Consider the following 14,404-nt stretch of genomic DNA (forward strand, 5'->3'; position numbering starts at 1 on the left):
CACCATAGGTAATGTACAGTCAACACAGATAATAGTCAAACTGGCAGTGATCAAGTAACCTATTTTTTATATATGCCTTTCCCTTTATCATCATTAAACCAAATACAGAAAATACGTATTTAGTGTAACATTTTACTGATGTAGTACCATCTCAATAGGGACTCCCACCTGGTGTGCAAAACACAGCCTGCAAACAACATGCAAGCTCGTCCTGATTAGCAGTAATCTGCTCTAGAAGTGTTCAAGGGCTATAGTTCTAATTCTCTTGATAGCAGGATAATTTGGTAATAACACAGTATAAAATTGGGCCTAGGAGTATCAAAGAGATTCCGTTCACTCGTTGCTGTTATTCCGTTCACAAACTCACTGACAGTCTTAAAAACAAAAGTCTTGCATTTAATCAGGACCGTTAACAATTTCAGAATGGTCCAAAGTACTTTAGAGCAATGAATTACTTTTTTTTTAAAGAGCAGTCACTGTCGTAATGTCAGAATTGCGGCAGCCAATTTTGCAACATCCCAGAAGAAAACATGATGATTGTCAGATAACTTGCTCAGTGATGTTAGTTCAGAAATAAATATTGGCCAAGACGCCCGAATGAAGTCCTTTGAAGTTTGTCAAAACTATTCGCAAAGTTGTTATTGAGCAATAATTTTCTGTAGGAGTGATTCCAGCTGCATCACTCGTAGGATTCGCCCTTCCCCTTCAATCTTAACAATATTTTGCACCACAGGTTGCTGGAAGTGCAAATTGAAAACACAAAGCAAATCAAGCATCTAGTGCCCGAAGGAACAGGGGAACCAATTGTGCATCTACTTAAACAATGAGAAGTCTTACAACACCAGGTTAAAGTCCAGCAGGTTTATTTGGTATCTCGAGCTTTCGGAGCATAGCTCCTTCATCACGTAAGTTAAGAGGTAGGTTACACAAACACAGCATAGATAGACAAAGCCAATAGTGCAAGATGATACTATGAATGCAAGCCTTTGCAGGTAATTAAGTCTTTACATGTCCAGACGGTGCGACTGAAGAGAGGGATAATCACATGGTTTAGGACACTGGGCTAAATCGCTGGCTTTGAAAGCAGACCAAGGCAGGCCAGCAGCACGGTTCAATTCCCGTACCAGCCTTCCCGAACAGGCGCCGGAATGTGGCGACTAGGGGCTTTTCACAGTAACTTCATTTGAAGCCTACTTGTGACAATAAACGATTTTCATTTCATTTCATAGGTTAAAGGGGTGTGAATTGTCTCAAGCCAGGATCATGCTTCCACATCGTACTTAAACAATCAGATTGAAAGATGGATGAACAAACAGTTCAAGGACCGAGAAGGCACACGTGCATAAAGTGTATTCCCGGTTTGATTTATTTATTTTGAGCAGGGCTTTGCTGGCTGGGGTGGTGGACACGGGGTACTCGGTGATTACCATCTCGGACCATGTTCCGCACTGGGTTGACCTGCAGGGTAGTAAAGACAGTAACCAGCGCCCGCACTGGAGGTTGGATGTGGGACTTTTGGCGGATGAAGGGATGTGTGAGCGGCTGAGGAAATGTATTCAGAGCTACCTGCAGGTCAATGTCACGGGGGAAATTTCAGCAGCGGTGGTGTGGGAAGCACTGAAGGCGGTGGTCAGGGGGGAGCTGATCTCGATTCGGGTCCATAGGGAGAGGTTGGACAGGGAAGAGACGGACCGACTGGTTAAGGAGATACTACAGATTGATAGGAGGTATGCGGAGACCCCAGAGGCAGGGCTTTTATGGGAACGGCGGAGGTTACAGGTGGAGTTTAGCTTGCTGACCACAGGGAGGGCAGTGGATCAGCTGAGAAAGGTGAGGGGGGCGATCTATGAACGTGGAGAGAAGGCCAGCAGAATGCTTGCACAGCAGCTTAGGAAGAGGGAGGCAGCTGGGGAGATAGGGAAAGTAAAAGATGAAGATGGGAACCTGGTTGGTGATTCAGTAGGGGTGAATAAGGCGTTTAGGGATTTCTACAGCTGGCTGTACAGGTCGTAACCCCCTACGGGGCTGGAGGGGATGAGGCACTTCTCGGAGGGTCTGAATTTCCCAAAGGTGGACAGGGAGCAGGTAGAAGGGTCGCGGGCCCCAATTGGGCTGGAAGAGATAGTGGAGGGCTTGAAGGCCATGCAGGCGGATAAGGCCCCGGGTCCGGACGGGTACCCAGTGGAGTTCTATAAAACGTTCTCGGGGATGTTGGGGCCGGTGTTGTTGAGGATGTTCAATGAGGCAAGGGAAAGAAGGGTGTTGCCCCCGACGAGGTCACAGGCAACGATTTCACTGATTCTTAAGCAGGACAAGAACCCGGAGCTGTGTGGGTCCTACAGGCCAATCGCCCTGTTGAATGTAGATGCAGAGTTGCTGGCCAAAATCTTGTCCTCCAGGATCGAGGATTGTGTTCCGGACGTTATTGGGGAGGACCAGACAGGGTTTGTTAAGGGCAGGCAGTTGGTGGCTGTCATAATATACACACAAGTATATGATGGTGCACAGACAGACAGTGAATGACACAAAGGATGACCAATGAGCATACAGTACACAGCAGCCAATCACCAGACAGGACACGGCTACTATATAACCAGGGGGCACTAGTTTTCCCGTTCTCTTGGGAGGCAGCCTCTGAGACAGTCAGAGCCTGTGAGCAACAACTAGAACATCGACTTCCGGTAGCGGCCATGACCTGATAGGTCACGCGAACGACAGCTCCCGCCGGGATCGGTGTTTCGGGCCGCTAAAAGGAGCGGCGGCGGCAGTTAACAGGAGGGACCGGCGTGGGAAAAGACGTGGGAGAGCCCCCCCCTCGCTGGTGGATGGAGAGGATCAGGAGCGGAGCCGGCAGACGCGCGACCCCGGGAAGAAGGTCGAGAAGGTCCGGGTGGACAAAATGGCGGCCGGAGAGGATCGGGAGGTGTGGGCCCAGTGGGCCAGAGAACAGCAGGAGCTCCTGAAAAACTGCTTCATGGAGCTGAAAACGGAGATGCTGGCCTCCATGGAGAGAATTGTGGTGACCCAGAAGGCGCAGGAGAAGGAGATCAAGGAGGTGAGGAGGAAGGTGGCGGAGAACGAGGACGCGGTCCTGGGCCTGGCGGTGAAAGTGGAGGCGCATGAGGCGCTCCATAAGAGATGGCAGGAGAGGCTGGATGACCTTGAGTGCAGGTCTCGGAGCCACAATCTGCGGATCCTGGGCCTTCCTGAAGGAACGGAGGGGGCGGTCGCGAGCAAGTACGTGGCCACAATGTTGAGGACGCTGATGGGCGTGGGGGCCTTCCTGCAGCCCTTGGAGCTGGATGGGGCATACAGGGTTCTCGCCAGAAAGTCGAGGGTAAACGATCCACCGATGGCGATGGTGATACGGTTTCAGCGCTTGGCAGACCGGGAGCGAGTCCTACGGTGGGCGAAGAAAGAGCGGAGCAGTAAGTGGGAGAATGGCGAGATCCAAATTTACCCAGACCTGGGAGCTGAGCTGACGAGGAGGCGTGCAGGTTTTAACCGGGCGAAGGCGGTCCTCCACGGTAAAGGGGTAAAGTTTGGGCTCCTGCACCCAGCGAGACTGTGGGTAACATACCAGGACAGGCACCACTATTTTGATACCCCAGACAAGGCGTGGTCGTTCATCAGGCAGGAGGAGCTGGACCTGAACTAAGGGACTGCTGTATAGGAGTGAAATGTGCGGGTGGGGAGGGATCGAGGGGAGGACGGCGGGTAAAGCATAAGTTTATGGGCATGTCTACCCTAGTTTGGTTGGGGGTTCTGTTGTTTGTTTTGCTTGTTTTCCAGGTGTTTTGTTTTCCAGGTGTGCGGTGCTAGGGTGTGGGATACACCCGGGACGGGCTGTCCGGCGCACGGGGAGGTCCCAGATGGCACTTACCCCTCTACCCTGCAGGGGGGGGAGGGGGGGCGGCCCGAAGGAGGCAACAAGTTAAGGGTCGGTATGTAGAGGCGGGAGCGGCCGGGGTCAGCATGGGTGAGCTGACTCACGGAAGCACAATGGGGGGGAAACCAGAGCTAAGCGGATGCTTGGCAAGGGGGGGGGGGGGGGGGGGCGGGGGGGGGGGGGGGGGGGGATGCTGCTTTGCTGACTGAAGGGGAGCCAGGTGAGGGGTATGGATGGAGAGTCGGGCGAGGGGGCCGCCGGGGGAGAGCTGGAGGAGGGAGGCAGGGGCACGCGGTTGGCCGAAAAAGGGAGATAGCTAGTCGGCGGGATGGGTGGGTGGTTACCCCCCCCCCCGCCAAACCAGGCTGATCACGTGGAACGTGAGGGGCCTGAATGGGCCGGTCAAGCGGCCCCGCGTGTTCTCGCATTTAAAGGGGTTGAAGGCGGACGTGGCCATGTTGCAAGAGACGCACTTAAACCTCGCGGACCAGACGAGGCTAAGGAAAGGATGGGTGGGACAGGTGTTTCACTCGGGGTTAGACTCAAAGATCAGAGGAGTGGCTATTTCGGTCAGTAAACGAGTGACATTTGAGGCAGGGAGCATCGTGGCGGATAAGGTGGGCAGGTATATAATGGTGAGTGGCAAGCTGCAGGGGGCCCGGGTGGTGTTCGTGAATGTATATGCCCCGAACTGGGACGATGCGGACTTTATGAGGTGCGTGTTGGGTAGGATCCCGGACTTGGAGAGAAGTCACCTGATTATGGGAGGCGACTTTAATACGGTCTTGGATCCGAGCTTGGATCGTTCCAAGTCCAGAACGGGAAAGAGGCCGGCGGCGACCTGCGACTGGGGGCGGAATGGGGTCAGCGCCCTCTCTGGCGACTGGATGTGGGGCTGCTGGCGGACGAAGAGGTGTGCGGGCGGATAAGGAGGAGTATTGAGAATTATGTGGGAGCGAATGACACAGGATAGGTGATGGTGGCAGTGGTTTGGGAGGCTCTGAAGGCGGTCATTAGGGCAGAGTTAATCTCCATTGGGTCCCATAGAGAGAAGGAGAGAGCGGAGAGAGAGAGGCTGGTGGGAGAGATACTCAGGGTAGACAGGAGGTACGCGGAGGCCCCAGAGGGGGGGCTGTTGAACGAGCGCCGGAAATTACAGGCGGAGTTTGACCTGCTGTCCACGGGGAAGGCGGAGGCACAGCTGGGGAAAGCGAAGGGGGCAGTTTATGAGTATGGGGAGAAGGCGAGTAGGATGCTGGCGCACCAGCTGCGCAGGAGGGAGGCGGCCAGAGAGATTGGGGGAGAGCGGGATAGGGAAGGCAACATGATGCTGAGCCCAGTGAGGGTCAATGAAGTCTTCAGGGAGTTCTACGGAAGGTTATACAAGTCGGAACCCCCCGGGGAGGGGGAAGGTATGAGGCGGTTCATGGACCGGTTGAGGTTCCCAAGGGTGGAGGCAGAGCGGGTGCAGGGACTGGGCGCCCCGATTGGGTTGGAGGAGGTAGTCAGGGGGCTGGCAGGCATGCAGATGGGCAAGGCGCCGGGCCCGGACGGCTTCCCCGTAGAATTTTATAAGAAGTTCTCGGAGCTGTTGAGCCCGCTCCTGATGAGAACCTTCAATGAGGGAAAGGAGAAAGGGATCCTCCCTCCGACAATGTCACAGGCATTGATCTCGCTTATCCTGAAGAAGGAGAAGGATCCACTTCAGTGTGGGTCCTACAGGCCGATATCGCTCCTGAACGTGGATGCCAAGCTGTTGGCAAAAATTCTGGCCACCAGAAAGAGGACTGTGTCCCGGGAGTGATTGGGGACGACCAGACGGGTTTTGTTAAGGGCAGGCAGCTGAACGCGGATGTGAGGAGGCTCCTGAATATTATCATGATGCCCTCGGAGGGGGAGGGGGGGTGGCTGCAATGGATGCGGAGAAGGCCTTTGACAGGGTGGAGTGGGAGTATCTGTGGGAGGCGCTACGCAGGTTTGGATTTGGGGAGGGATTTGGGTGGGTCAAGCTGCTGTATCAGGCCCTTGTAGCGAGTGTGTCCACAAACAGGCTCAGGTCGGAATATTTCAGGCTGCATCGGGGGACGAGACAGGGGTGACCCCTGTCCCCGTTGCTGTTTGCCCTGGCAATCGAGCCGTTGGCCATTGTGCTCAGGACTTCGGGGGATTGGAGGGGACTGGTGAGCGGAGGGGAGGAGCACCGGGTCTCCCTCTACGCGGATGACCTGCTGTTGTATATTTCGGACCCTTAGAGGGGATGGGGGTGGTCATGCGGATCCTGGGGGACTTCGGGAGGTTCTCGGCGTATAAGTTGAACGTGGGGAAGAGTTAGCTGTTCATGGTCCACGGTAGGGGCCAGGAGGAGAGACTGAGGGAGCTCCCGCTCAGGATAGTGGAGAGGAGCTTTCGGTACTTGGGGATACAAGTGGCCAGGGACTGGGATGCCCTGCACAGGCTCAACTTAACCCAGCTAGTGGAGCAGATGGAGGGAGAGTTTAAAAGGTGGGATATGCTCCCGCTTTCCTTGGCAGGACGGGTGCAGACTGTGAAGATGACGGTTCTCCCCAGGTTCCTCTTCGTGTTTCAGTGTCTCTCCATTTTCATCCCCAAGTCCTTTTTCAAGCGGGTGAATAGGATTGTTGCGGGATTTGTGTGGGCGAATAAAACCCCGTGAGTCAAAAGGGTATTCTTGGAGCGCAGCCGGGGGGGAGGGCGGGGAGGACTGGCTCTGCCGAACTTCTGCGGTTATTACTGGGCGGCCAATGTGGCCATGATCAGGAATTGAATGATGGAGGAGGGGGCGGCGTGGGGCGGTGTCGTGCAGAGGCACCAGTCATGGGGCATTTGTTACGGCTCCGCTGCCATTCTCGCCGGCGCGATACACCACTAGTCCGGTGGTGATGGCAGCATTGAGGATCTGGGGGCAGTGGAGGAGACACAGGGGAGAGGAGGGGGCCTCGCTGTGGACCCTGATACGGAATAACCACAGATTTGCTCTGGGTAGGTTGGCTGGGGGATACCAAGGCTGGTATTAGGAGGATGGGGGACCTGTTTATAGACGGGACTTTCCCTAGCATGCAGGCGCTGGAGGAGAGGTTCGGCCTACCCCCGGGGAATGCGTTCAGGTACCTCCAGGTTCGGGACTTTCTTAGAAAACAGGTGGGGACATTTCCGCTGCTGCCCCCACGTAGGATCCAGGACAGAGTGGTGTCTGGCATCTGGGTAGGGGCGGGGAAAGTGTCGGACATATATCAGGAGCTGCAGGAGGTGGAGGAAGCCTCAGTGGAGGAGTTGAAGGGCAAGTGGGAGGAGAAGCTGGATGAGGGCCTGTGGGCTGACGCCCTGGGCAGGGTGAATTCCTCCTCATCATGTGACAGGCTCAGTTTAATTCAGTTTAAGGCGGTGCATTGGGCGCATATAACGGCAGCAAGAATGAGTAAGTTTTTTGGGGTGGAGGACAGGTGCCCAAGATGTGCAGGGAGTCCGGCGAACCATGCTCATATATTTTGGGCATGCCCGGCGCTTAAAGAATTCTGGCAGGGGTTTGCGAGGGTGATGTCTAGGATTTTGGGCACTCGGGTGAAGGCGAGTCCAACAGTAGCGATATTTAGGGTGTCCAGGAATTAGACAGGATACAAGGCATGGAAACAGGACATTTGGCCCAACTAGTCAATGCTGCTGTTTATGCTCCTCTCGAGCCTCCCCCTTCTTTTGTCATCTAAACATACCATCAATTCCCTTCCACATCATATGCTTGTCTAATTTACCCTCAAATACATCTTTTCGATTCATTTCATCTGCTGCAACAGGGAGCGGTTTCCACATTCTTTGCAATATTTGGTTGAAGTTTCTTCAGAATTGCATACTGTATTTCTTGGCAACTACCTTATATCAATGGCCATTCTCTGTATCAATTCTATCAAAACTTCCATCATTCTTCAGCTGTCTTTTTCAAGAGGAAAGAAAATGCAGTTTGTCAATCCTTTCCTGATATGTGTAGTCCTGCAAGAGTGCCTTTAAGAAATGGATGTGTAAGCAATGTACCTTTAAGAAAACAGTGATGTCAGAGAGTGGGTGGGGCTGGGCTTTAGTTCGGCCATTTTTGCAGTCTGTCGGAGGATCTGGGAGTACAGGAAGCAAAAGAGGCCGAGGTACTGGCCTTTGCCTCCCTGGTAGCCTGGAGACGGATCTTGCTAATGTGGAGGGACTCAAAACCCCCGGATGTGGAGACCTGGCTTAGCGATATGGCGGGGTTCCTCAGCCTGGAGTGAATAAAGTTCGCCTTGAGAGGGTCTTTGATGGGGTTTTCCCGGCGGAGGCAACCTTTCCTTGACTTTCTAGGGAGCAGTAAGTGTCAGCAGCAGCAGCAGCAACCGGGGGCGGGGGCGGGTTCAGGTGGGGGTACTGTTGATATAATGTGAGTTGGACAGGGAGACAAAACCCACCTTGTTCTGTTTTTAAAAAAAAAGGAAAAACTTTTCTGTTGTGTAAGTAGTTTCACTGTAAGCTTAGGGATATGTTGATTATTATTTTTTATCATCTGTATTTCTATTTTTGTTATGTAAAAACACTCTTTGGAAAAACTTTAATAAAACATTTATTTAAAAAAAACAACTAGAACATCCACCATGTGGCAGTAAGATAGTCTGGTCAGGTTAGCCTCAGGTCTCCAGTCAACTCAGCATACTGTCAACCCACAGTTCAAGCATGTTTAATAGTTAAGAGATTTAATAAAATCGAGTTGCATTTCTTCAAGTGTTGGAAGCCTGTCTCTCTCTCTCTGCTACAGTAAACGCAGTCCTCGCAGACCCAGCTTACCCAATACATCAGTGGCCAATGTAAGAAGGCTGTTAAATGTGATCATGATGCCCCCGGAAGGTAGGGAGGTGGAGGTAGTGATCGCATGGATGCAGAAAAGGCTTTTGATCGGGTAGAATGGGATTATCTGTGGGAGGTACTGGGACGGTTCGGATTTGGGCGGGGCTTTATTGACTGGGTCAGGTTGCTGTATCAGGCTCCTGTGGCAAGTGTACGGACGAATAGGACAACATCGGACTATTTTAGACTGCACCGGGGGACGAGACAGGGATGCCCCCTCTCCCCACTGTTGTTGGGCTGGCTATAGAGCCGTTGGCAATTGCTCTGAGAGCCTCGAGGGGCTAGAGAGGACTGGTCCGGGGGGGGGGGGGGGGGGGTGGAGCACAGGGTTTCGCTCCATGTGGATGACCTTCTGTACATTTCGGACCCAAGAGAGGGGATGGATGAAATCATGAAGACTCTCGGGGAATTTGGCCGGTTTTCGGGGTATTAGCTTAATATGGGAAAGAGTGAGATGTTTGTGGTCCAGGCGAGGGGACAGGCGAGGCGACTGGGAGAGCTGCCATTTAGATTAGTAGAGGGAAGCTTTAGGAACCTAGGCATCCAGGTGGCGCTGGAATGGGACCGGCTGCATAAATAGAATCTGGCCCGGCTGGTGGACCAAATGAAGGACAATTTTCGGAGATGGGACGCGCTTCCGTTGTCTCTGGCTGGGAGGGTGCAAACAGTGAAGATGACGGTCCTCCCGAGATTCCTATTTGTATTTCAATGTTTCCCCATCTTTAATCCGCGGTCCTTTTTTAAGTGGGTCAACAGAGTGATCACAGGCTTCGTCTGGGCGGGCAAGACCCCGCGAGTAAGGAAGGTAATGCTTGAGCGGAGTCGGGGAGAGGGCAGGCTGGCGCTGCCAAATTTTAGCAACTATTACTGGGTGGCCAATATAGCCGTGATCAGGAAGTGGGTGGTGGGGGAGGGGTCAGCATGGGTGCGTATGGAGGCGGCTTCATGTAAGGGCACCAGTTTCAGGGCGTTGGTAACTGCGCCTCTGCCGTTCCCGCCGGCATGGTACTCCATTAGTCCAGTGGTGGTGGCGGCCCTGAGAGTTTGGGGCCAGTGGAGGCAGCATGTGGGAGCAGTGGGAGCACTGGTCCGGGCCCCAATCTGTGATAATCACCGGTTTGCCCCGGGGAGTCTGGACGAGGGTTTCCGGTTATGGCGGAGAGCGAGGATTGAGAGGATGGGGGATATGTTCATAGAGGGGAGCTTTCCAAGTATGAGGTCATTGGAGGAAAGTTTTGGGTTGGCGAGGGGAAACAAATTCAGGTATCTGCAGGTGCGGGACTTCCTTCGTAAACAGGGGTCAACCTTCCCGCTCCTACCGCTAAGGGGGATTCAGGATAGCGTAGTTTCCAGAGGGTGGGTAGGAGAAGGGAGCGTCTCTGACATTGATAAGGAGCTTATGGGGTCGGAGGAGACGCAGACGGAGGAGCTGAAGCGCAAGTGGGAGGAGGAGCTGGGAGGAGAGATAGAGGATGGTCTATGGGCGGACGCATTGAGTAGAGTCAACACATCCGCAACATGTGCCAGGCTCAGCCTGATACAATTTAAGGTTGTTCACCGGGCTCACATGACAGTGGCAGGATGAGCAGATTCTTTGGGGTGGAGGACAGGTGTGCAAAATGTGCGGGAGGAACGGCAAACCATATCCACATGTTTTGGACATATCCAAAGCCTAGGGGATTTTGGCAGGGGTTTGCAGATGTCATGTCCACGGTGTTAAAGTGTGGCGCTGAGTCCAGAGGTGACGATTTTCGGGGTGTCAGAAGACCCGGGAATCCAGGAGGAGAAAGAGGCAGACGTTCTGGCCTTTGCTTCCTTGGTAGTCCGGAGACGGATACTCAAAGCCCCCGAATCGGAGACCTGGCTATCTGACATGGCGAGCTTTCTTTGCTCGGAGAAAATCAAGTTCGCCTTGAGAGGGTCACTGTTAGGGTTCACCCGGAGGTGGCAACCGTACGTCGACTTCATTACGGGAAATTAATCGTCAGCAGACCCGGGGGCGGGGGGGGGGGGGGGGGGGGGGGGGTAGCTTAGATTAGAGTAGGGGGTCAATAAGGGTGGGACCTGTCCGAGAGGTAAATGGTTTTTGCACTATGTTTATGGTTTCATGTATTATTTTGTTGTTGTTACTATACCAAAAATACCTCAATAAAATGTTTATTTAAAGAAAAGGATTGAGAAAGAAGTGTAAAATTCGAGTGGGTGAAGCCAATGTCAAATCTGCTACGGAAATAGAAAGAAAGAGAGGGAATGAAAGATTGGATTAAGAGAGAGATAAAGACAAAGGAAAAGTTTAAAAAATTGTTAATTTTAAATTTCCCATTTATAAATCACAAACTCTGAAGAAATGGGAGTCCACATTTTAAATCTTTATTTGTCAGTGCCAGGAAGGTTCACTGCATTTTTAACAGCCAACCATGGTTTAATTAAATATGCATGGCTCCGAAATAGGCTCCTTGTGTCACTTCAGACCAGGTCTAACTTTCTGTGGTGAAATTAGTTTATGTCGACTATGCAGGTGCAGCATCTTTATGCCACCCGGTGCATTTTAGTGGTGACCCAGGGCAAAATGCTGTTTTCACAAAACTAATGATGTAGCGGCTCAGCTAAAATACCAACTTTTGGATTTCTGTGTTTAATTTTATGTCTGTCTGCTGTTGTTATGGTCTTTGCACATAAATAACAGGGAGCGCCAGTAGCCTCACTGTTATTTTGACAGTAATGTATGGACCACAGGAAATAGTACAATTCCTTAGGCCCAGAGTTTTACTCCTGAGTCAGGAGGGCTCCCGGCTACATCCGCCTCCAGAGAAATTCCCTTGAATGACACGATCTTCATTTTGGGGAGGACGGGTGCAGGATGGAGTCAGATCTGCTGCCTCTGGGCGCAGATATGAGGCTGTAAAAAGGACATCCAAGTGATAAGGCAGATTGTTTAAATGGTCTGCTTCAGTTCTCACTGTATTATAAAATCATTATGTTGTAAAAACATTTGTATTCAAGAAAGCCCATTCAAAACATTTAAATCACTTGAAGTACTTAATCCCTTACAAAACAGATTTGTATGCATAACCCCACATCAAAAAACACTAGAACATAGAACATACAGTGCAGAAGGAGGCCATTCGGCCCATCGAGTCTGCACCGACCCACTTAAGCCCTCACTTCCACCATATCCCCGTAACCCAATAACCCCTCCTAACCTTTTTGGTCACGAAGGGCAATTTATCATGGCCAATCCACCTAATCTGCATGTCTTGGGACTGTGCAAGGAAACCGGAGCACCCGGAGGAAACCCACACAGACCACGGGGAGAACGTGCAGACTCCACACAGACAGTGACCCAGCGGGGAATCAAACCTGGGACCCTGGCGCTGTGAAGCCACAGTGCTATCCACTTGTGCTACCGTGATGCCCCTATAATACTCCATCCTGCACCCGTCCTCCCCAAAATGAAGATCGTGTCATTCAAGGGATGCAGCCATGAGACCTCCTGATTAATACTATAATAACCTCTTGAGAAAACTGTGAACTTAGGATCCACGACTGAAATAAATTTGGGCGTGGAAAACTTTCACAAATTAATTATACTATTATTGTAACCTTTGTGGTAATGTCACCAGACTGCTATTGTAACTGCTAGAACAGATCTTTTTTCAACTCTCACTACCACAGGCAGCCTAGTTTATTCTTTTTAAAAGGCTGGAGATTTGAACATCTCACAGCTTGATGATTCAACAGAACTTACCTGCACCCCCTGAGCATTTAAGAGGACTCTAAAATTTCATAACTTCCACACTGCACTGAGTTGGGTTTCCTCCATGTGTGAAAATAAGGGGTGGGATTCTCGAATCCCGCGGCAGAGTGTCCACGCCGTCGTTAACGCCGTCGCATTTTGCAAAGGCGTGAACGGGCCAACCTGACGACTAATCCTGGCCCGCAAAAAGGGCCAGCACGGGCGTGGCGAGAATCGCGGGGGACGTGGCGCCAGACCGGCTTCATTCACGCAACGCCTCAATGACGCAGCGCATAAAATGTGCGCGAGCGGCGCACAGCCTCGAGACCGGCAAGTTGGATGCCCCCCGCCGTGCCGCCCTGAGGTTCAGGGACCATGACCTCAAGATGCCGCTGGACACGGTAGAGGAGAGGAGGGGGATCATGTGCAAACAAACAAAGAACAAAGAAAAGTACAGCACAGGAACAGGCCCTTCGGCCCTCCAAGCCTGTGCCGACCATGCTGCCCGACTAAACTACAATCTTCTACACTTCCTGGGTCCATATCCCTCTATTCCCATCCTCTTCATGTATTTGTCAAGATGCCCCTTAAATGTCACTATCATCCCTTCTTCCACCACCTCCTCTGGTAGCAAGTTCCAGGCACCCACTACCCTCTGTGTAAAAAAACTTGCCTCGTACATCTCCTCTAAACCTTGGCCCTTGCACTTTAAACCTATGCCCCCGAGTAATTGACCCCTCTACCCTGGGAAAAATCCTCTGACTATCCACTCTGTCTATGCCCCTCATAATTTTGTAGACTTCTATTAGGTCACCCCTCAACCTCCGTTGTTCCAGTGAGAACAAACCGAGTTTATTCAACCGCTCCTCATAGCTAATGCCCTCCATACCAGGCAACATCCTGGTAAATCTCTTCTGCACCCTCTCTAAAGCCTCCACATCTCTTCTGGTAGTGTGCCGACCAGAATTGAATACTAGACTCCAAGTGTGGTCTAACTAAGGTTCTATACAGCTGCAACATGACTTGCCAATTCTTATACTCAATGCCCCGGCCAATGATGCTTGCATGCCGTATGCCTTCTTGACTACCTTCTCCACCTGAGATGCCCCTTTCAATGACCTGTGGACCTGTACACCTAGGTCTCTCTGACTTTCAATACTCTTGAGGGTTCTACCATTCACTGTATATTCCCTACCTGCATCAGACCTTCCAAAATGCATTACCTCACATTTGTCCGGATTAAACTCCGTCTGCCATCTCTCCGCCCAAGTCTCCAAACGATCTAAATCCTGCTGTATCCTCTGACAGTCCTCATCGCTATCCGTAATTCCACCAACTTTTGTGACGTCTGAAAACTTACTAATCAGACCAGTTACATTTTCCTCCAAATCATTTATATATACTACGAACAGCAAAGGTCTCAGCACTTATCCCTGCGAAACACCACTAGTCACAGCCCTCCAAATAGAAAAGCACCCTTCCATTGCTACTCTCTGCCTTCTATGAGCCAGTTCTGTATCCATTCTGCCAGCTCACCCCTGGTCCCGTGTGACTTCACCTTTTGTACCAGTCTGCCATGAGGCACCTTGTCAAAGGCCTTACTGAAGTCCATATAGACAACATCCACTGCCCTACCTGCATCAATCATCTTTGTGACCTCTTCGAAAAACTCGATCAAGTTAGTGAGACACGACCTCCCCTTCACAAAACCATGCTGCCTCTCGCTAAAACGTCCATTTGCTTCCAAATGGGAGTAGATCCTGTCTCGAAGAATTCTCTCCAGTAATTTCCCCACCACTGACGTAAGGCTCACCGGCCTGTAGTTCCCTGGATTATCCTTGCTACCTTTCTTAACCAAAGGAACGACATTGGCTATTCTCCAGTCCTCCGGGACATCACCT

General features: G+C 51.7%; 1 protein-coding gene across 3 annotated transcripts in view; it reads right to left on the reverse strand.

Moving 5' to 3' along the window:
* Positions 1–14,404, reverse strand: part of kcnh5b (potassium voltage-gated channel, subfamily H (eag-related), member 5b) — a 550,001-nt gene that overhangs the window by 461,096 nt on the left and 74,501 nt on the right. The gene's annotated exons all lie outside the window — the stretch shown is intronic.

The sequence above is a fragment of the Scyliorhinus torazame genome, chromosome 2 (genome assembly GCF_047496885.1).
Source record: "Scyliorhinus torazame isolate Kashiwa2021f chromosome 2, sScyTor2.1, whole genome shotgun sequence".
Taxonomy (NCBI): Eukaryota; Metazoa; Chordata; class Chondrichthyes; order Carcharhiniformes; family Scyliorhinidae; genus Scyliorhinus; species Scyliorhinus torazame.